Genomic DNA, 6887 nt, shown 5'->3' with positions numbered 1-6887 from the left:
TGGGGCTACGATTTTTTCCCTATTTGCTAGAGGGAAAAACGTAGCCCTTTTTCCGGTACTGTGTCCTCGTGAAGGACCGGGCGGAAATTCGGGACTGCAGGGGCAGCGGAGCAGCCCGCGTCACCCAAACCGTACGGAATGGCCAACCAATGTCGTTAGGCGGCTTCCGCTTGCGCTGGGCAAGGCCTAGCCGGTCAAAGCGCAAAAATGATAGGTGCAGGATTAGCAACTATCGGTTTAACTGGTGTAGGTGCTGGTGTAGGAAAAAATATGGAGTTTTTTATTTGTATTTTCTGATTTAAAAACTAGTGAAGAAAATAATTTAATTGGGTTTAAAAAAATAGTAGCTCAACAACGATCTTTATTTACAAGCTCAAGTAAATCTAGATTTTCAAAATTTTATAGTTTAAAAGTAACTATACGCAAAGATAAAATTTTAGCATTTTTGGACCCTTATTTAGCGCGGAAGTGTTTTTTTCCCAGCCCCGGAGGGCTGGCCGTTTTTCCAAAAACGGCGCTCTTTCATGGGCGAGACAGCCGGGTGTGTGACCGCCAGCATGTCCGTGCGGTCACCGGGGAGCTCCCAGCGGCAGTAGGCTCTGTCGTTCGTCCAAAACCGGTCGGTAAGTCCTGCAGTTGCCACCTTCCGCGGAGGAGCGATTTGGAAACGAAAGGAAACTGTAAAAAACGAGCAGAAACAGCGTTTTACAGTTCCGGTTTCCAAATCCGCCTGTGCCTTCCCAAAGTCGATTTTCCGTCTTGGGACCTCCGGACGCGGGCAGACCTGGGGAATACAATGCCGTTAACGGGAGGGAGCCACAATTTTTTCCCACCCTTCTAGGAGGAAAAACGTAGCCCCCTTTTGGGCTTAATTAAAAGCCGGCGACCGGAGTCGCCTCCTTGCCGTCCAGGGCCCTTCCGCGCCGGGTTAATCCGGCACGGGGCAATGGTTGCGCGCGGTCGCCCGCGCGCCATGCGGTAGTGAGTAAGCGGTTATGGGCGGCCTGTAGCACGTCCCCCCGGGGTCGTCCATCGAGGTGTGATCGCCTCGGCGGTCTGGTCGGGGGTGCCACTGCGGGTTTCCCCCGAGCTGCCCGGTCGGTCTTGAAGGGGCCGGCGTGTACCGCGGTTCGCGGGGCGAGGGACCGCACGGTGTCGTGTTCGTGGCGGGTCGTCGCGGGGGCGGGTTCCCGTCCCCTTCCGCGCTACCCGGGGTGCATCCCCACCAGCGACTCAGCGGGGAAATCGGCCTTTTCCTTAGTAATTTCTGCCTGCTTTTTCCTTGCGGCGGGTAGCTTCTCGGCGGATTGACGAGCTCCGATTGGGCGGTCCCCAAAATCGGTCGTATTTGAAACCGCCGCCCGTGCTCTGAGGGCCACACACACCCAGTTCCTGGCTCTGCTACCGGTTCGGTCGCGGTTTACCCCGCTCTTGAGCCGCCGACGAGGGCTCGCCTTGACAGTATTTCCGCGTCGGTACCCCCCCCGTTCGGTCTTGTCTCCCGTGTGCTAACCCGGGCTCGAGGGTTTCCTTGGCCATCGTCGCGTCGGGTCGCCCCGCCGACGGGTCCATTCCATCCGCGCCGGGTCTGTCCGGTGCGGTTTTAGCGGTGGCGCGCGGTTGCCCGCGCGCGCCAGAAGCGGTCGATGAAGGGTTGCGGGAGGCCTTCGGCGGGTTCCCAGGTATCGTCCGCTGGGGTAAAACCATACCAGCGGACCTTGTACTGGCCGCCGCTGCGGGTCTCCCGGTGGGCGACCAAGTGGTCCACCACGTACTCGGCTGGCGGTTCGGGTGTTCCCGCCGGCGGGTCCGTCGTCGGTGCGGCCACAGTAGGGTCGTGGGGTCCCCGCGGCATCTTGGTTACCCGATCGATGCTCACGCGGTTCGAGACCCCGTCTTGGTCGACGACCACTGTGGCCTCCGTAGCGGATCGGACCCGAAACGGGCCTTCCGTTTTCGGTAAGAGCTTGACGGAGGGTCCTCCTCCGTCGCTTGGCAGGTCTCCCCGCTCGGCGCTCGTCAACGGCCGCGGTGGACGGTCCACGTAGACAAAGTCTCCCACCGCGATGACCGGACGGAAGCGCACCTTCTTATCGAAGTCGGCTTTGTACCTCCTCTGCGCCGCGGTTAGTTTCACCCGCGTGCGCTCGAGGGCATCCCGGAGCTTCCGCAACGTCGCGCGCTTGTACTGTACCGGGGTCCGCGGGTCTTCCGTGTGGGATCCGGCGTCCTGCGGTACAGTACCGGGCAGTGCCAATCCGGCCGGTGGTCGCGTCAGCACCAGGTCGAACGGGGTTGTCTCCGTTGACCGGTGGACCTGCGTGTTATACGCGAAGGTCAGGGGCTGGATGTACTCGTCCCAGTCCCTCTGATGCTCCTCGACATAATGTCGGAGGCGCTGCACCAGGGTGCGGTTGAACCGTTCGGTTTGCCCATTTGTCTGGGGGTGATAGGCGGTAGTCAGGTAGTGCCTCACCCCCAGCAAGGCGCACACCGCGTCGAAGAACTTGGCGGCAAATTGTGGTCCGTTATCGGTTAGCACGTAACGAGGTGCGCCGTATACGTAGACCCAATTGTCCAGGAAGGCGTTTGCCACAACCGATGCGGTGGTTGTCCGCAACGGGATGCTGCGCGTCAGCTTCGTAAACCGGTCGGTCATGACGAGCACGTGGCGATTCCCGTGCGCCGTCTTCGGTAAAGGACCCAGCAGGTCCATGGCGACAAAATCCAGCGGCCCTGCCGCTGGGAATAGCTTGAGGTCCTTCTGATGCCGCACCAGGGTTCCCCGGGTGGCGGCGCACGAGGCGCAATTCCGTACGGTACTGAAGGCGTCGTTGGCCATATGAGGCCAATAATATTCCCGCCGGAGGGTATAATACATCCTCGTACCGCCCGGGTGTCCTGCCAGGCGGGGATGATGGGCGAGGTACAATATCTTCGCCCTGAGCCGTTTCGGTACAACCCGCTGCAGGGTCCCATCGAGGGGGGACTTGCGGACGACGAACCCGTATCGGTCAACGTCGTAGCGCGAGTCCGGATTCCCCACGGTCTCGGCGGCCGCCCTACAGAAGGGGTCCTCGGCCTGTTCTCGAAGGAACTCTTCTACCGTTACGGATGAGACGTCGCGTTCTTCGGGTATAACCGCGAACGCGTGCTCAGCTCTCCCCGGGTCGACGGGGGTCTCCCAGTGTACGGTACCTTGGCCGGGGTTATGCTCCTCCTCTCGCCATTGTACCGCGAAACACGGGACCTCGTCGTCGACCGGTTTGGAATTTGCGCCCTCAACTCGGAGGCGTGATACGCCATCTGCGAGTTGATGCTTGATACCCGGCCGGTACTGTACGTCGTAGTCGTACTCGGCTAGGCGGAGACGCCAGCGCGCTAGCCGGCCGGAGCTATCCGCCAGGTTGAGGACCCATCGGAGGGCCTCATGATCCGTACGGAGGTCGAACGTGTTCCCATACAGATATGGTCGAAGCGTGAGTATACTCCAGACGACAGCGAGGCATTCCTTCTCGGTAGTTGTATAGTTCTTCTCCGCGTCCGTGAGGGCGCGGCTCCAATACCCGATCGGTAGGCGGTCTCCGTTCGGCTGCTCCTGTAGCAGGGCGCAGCCGACCTGGTACGCGCAAGCGTCCGTATCCAGGGTATACTTCTTTCCGTGACGGGGTAACGCGAGAATCGGTGGTGACACGAGGCGTTTCTTGAGCTCCACGAACGCCTCGTATTCCTCATCGGTGAGTATCTCGAACTCGAACGGTTGATTTTTCCCCGTCTTCCGATTTAACGGTGCGGCTATTTTTGCGAAGCCCTTCACGAACCGACGGTAGACATTGCACATCCCTAAAAAGGACCGCAATTCCGTCTGGTTCTGGGGTGGTCGAGCGCGCTCGATGGCGACCACGTTGCGGCGCTCGACCTCCAGCCTACCTGGTCGAATCACGTGTCCCAGGTAGGTGACTGAAGTGTCAAAGAAAGCGCACTTTGACAACTTCAGCGACACACCCGCATCCCGCAGCAGGCGTAGAACCTCGCGGACGTGTGCGAAGTGTTCCGTTACGGTCTTGGAGTAGATGATAACATCATCCAGGTACACCAGTGCGGTTTCCCATTTTACCCGCGACAGTATAATGTCGACGGCCCGCTGGAATGTCGCGGGGGCATTCTTCAAACCGAACGGCATGCAGAGGAAACGGTACAACCCGCAGTGCGACGCGAACGTCGTCTTGTCGCGGTCCTCCTCGCCGATTTCTACTTGCCAATACCCGCTGTTGCAATCCAGCGTGGTAAAGACAGTAGCGTCGCCGAGGGAATCGATGCACTCGTCCATCCTCGGCAGCGGATAGGAATCCCGAACGGTGACTGCGTTGAGCTTTCTGTAGTCGACACAGAACCGCATGGTACCATCCTTTTTAGGGACGAATACCACGGGGCTTGCCCATTCGGCCGTGGCGGGTTCGATTACCCCTGCCCGGAGCATGCGGTCGATCTCCGTCTTCTCTTTTTCCCGTGCGGTTGGTCCGGCGCGGTAAGGCGCCTGGTAAATCGGGCGAGCACCGGGCTTGAGCTCAATCCGGTGCTTCGTCGCCCCGATTTTTCCCAGCCGGCCGGTCCACATCCCCTTGAATTCGGACAGTACCTCGAGGACCTCCGAGCGCACTTCCTCGTCCTCGGCACCGATATGGACGTCCTCCCGCCAGGAATTGGGGTCCTCCTCAGGGGCGGCGGTGTCTTCGGGTTTATCCGGTCCGTCCGCCCCGAGGGGCGCCCTTGGCAGCGTGGCTTGTTCAGCCACGTCCTTGTCCGTGCGGTTGTCGATGGATTCTCCCGCGCCATTCCCTGCGGTTGAGAGGTTGGAATTAAATATCCCTCCCCCTTCCTTAGCTTCGGCCGCTTCCGCGGCCGACTCGCCAAGGGTCAGGATGTGAGTGGGCGACTGTAGGGCCAGGCCGATCACGGTATGCTTCGGAATGTGCACCGGGCGGTGCCCGAAGTTGCTGAGCATTACCGAGAACGGTTTTTCGGGGACCACGTCCATGACCCCCTGGGCCATGAGTGTCAGGTTCTTGTGCGCGGTTTTTGGGGAGTTCTGCAAAAAGCATAGACCCCCTACCGGCGTGGCGGCCCTCACGAGGGCCTGCGTCATCGGGGGGATTGTCACCCCTTTGACGAGGCGGATTTTCCGTGACGGTGTCGTGGTCGGGAATGCCGCCTGCTTCCGCCCGGGTTTTTCCGACGGCGGTAGGTGTCGCATCGCACTCCTCGAGGCCATCTTGCGGTCGTGCCTCGAGGGGGTTGTCCCGACCAACGCTACTGGTGGCGCGTCGTGGAACACGACCTTCCGTTGCGGTGGGAGGATCGCCTTGACGTGGCGATCGAGAAAGGTCGTACCGAGGATACAGTCCACGGCGAGGCTCGTCACCACCAAGAACGGGATGCGCGCTATAAATTTACCGATACGGACAAACAAGGAGATCTCTCCTAGAGCTTTCATTGCGCGGTTTGACGCGTCAATGAGCGCTGGGCTCCGAACCGGTTTTATCGACGGTCGCCATGACTCAGCTACACACCACAAATGGATGAGGTTCGGGCCGGCTCCTGAGTCGAGCACTGGCGTGATGGCGACCATCAGCGCCTGCTTTTGGCCAACCGTGGCGGAAACCTTATAATTCTGCTTCTCGAAGAAGCAGATGGCCCGGATTTCCGTTCGGTTCTCCGGTTGCGCTTCCACTGGCGCAACCGGTTCGGGGGTGCCTGAGCTCCTGAGGCTTGGCACGGGGAGAGACGTCGTCGCCTCTACGCGTCCTCCCCGGCTTCCCCCGTGAGCAGCAGGTCTTCGCGGGTTTCCTCCGCGGCTTGCACCACGTGGTCTTCAGTAGGGCCGTGGTGCGGCTCTTCTATCACGTTCACGCCCGCGGGGGCCGTCGGACGCTGGTTTCTCCAAGCGGACGGCCCCTGGCGGTTGAACGGGGATCCCGGACGGAGGCCCTGCCGGATGCGTAGCTTCGGGTAGTTGGCCTCTCGTGCCTCCAGAAGCTTGGCCCGCAGGCCCGCATCGGCAACGACGGGACACTCCTCTTGTCGGTGCGTAGTGTCAAGACAGAACCGACACGGCGGCGGTCCGGGGAATCCCCCACTGGAGAACCGGACCCGTGGGTTCTGCCCCTGCCTCCCGTACGGTCCTGCGCGCACATCGCCCGGGTTGGCGGGCGGACCCGCGGCGCCTGATGCCGAGGCTGCTGGCGACGGGTAATAACTCGTCGGCGGCGAGCTTAACGGGCTCGGCGTCGCGGTGTGGTCCGTCACGGCCAAGATTTCTTCTGCCACGGATCCTCGAGCTGTCGGGATGTCGGATGCCGACTCAACCGACAGCACGGGCCGTGTCCTGGCGGTACGTTCGAATCTTCTGGCCGCTCCGGACGGCTCTCGGGATGCCATGGCTGACATCCCCTGCCGGCGGGAAGCCCGATTGGTTTCCCCGATCGCTTGCGCGTATCGAGCCACGGATTGGTAATCCACATCCGGGTGCGTAGCAAGGTAGTTGCGGACCTGCGCGCACGTGGCGGGAAGTAACCCCTCGACGAATAGGGACTTCAACCGCCGGTCGGAGAATACCGTACCGCATCGGAGGGCCTTGTCCCAGAGGTGGTTACTGTAGACCTCCTCCGTCATGTTCGAACTTTGACGGAAGGAGGTCACGTCACCAACCGCTTCGGAAATTACCTCATCGGTCGCATAGGTACGCAACAAAAAGTTGACAACCTGCGGGTACGTCCTGAGCGGTTCGCGCCGCTCCACGTCAACCGCCATGGTGTTTCCATTGAGACGGGACTGGAGTAGGGCGTGAGCCTGACCGGTGAGGTAGAATTGGAAGCACCACACGGCGG

Source organism: Chondrus crispus, genomic scaffold, assembly GCF_000350225.1.
Source record: "Chondrus crispus Stackhouse genomic scaffold, scaffold_20, whole genome shotgun sequence".
NCBI lineage: Eukaryota > Rhodophyta > Florideophyceae > Gigartinales > Gigartinaceae > Chondrus > Chondrus crispus.
The sequence above is the reverse complement of the archived record's forward strand: the minus strand, read 5'-3'. Positions refer to the sequence as shown.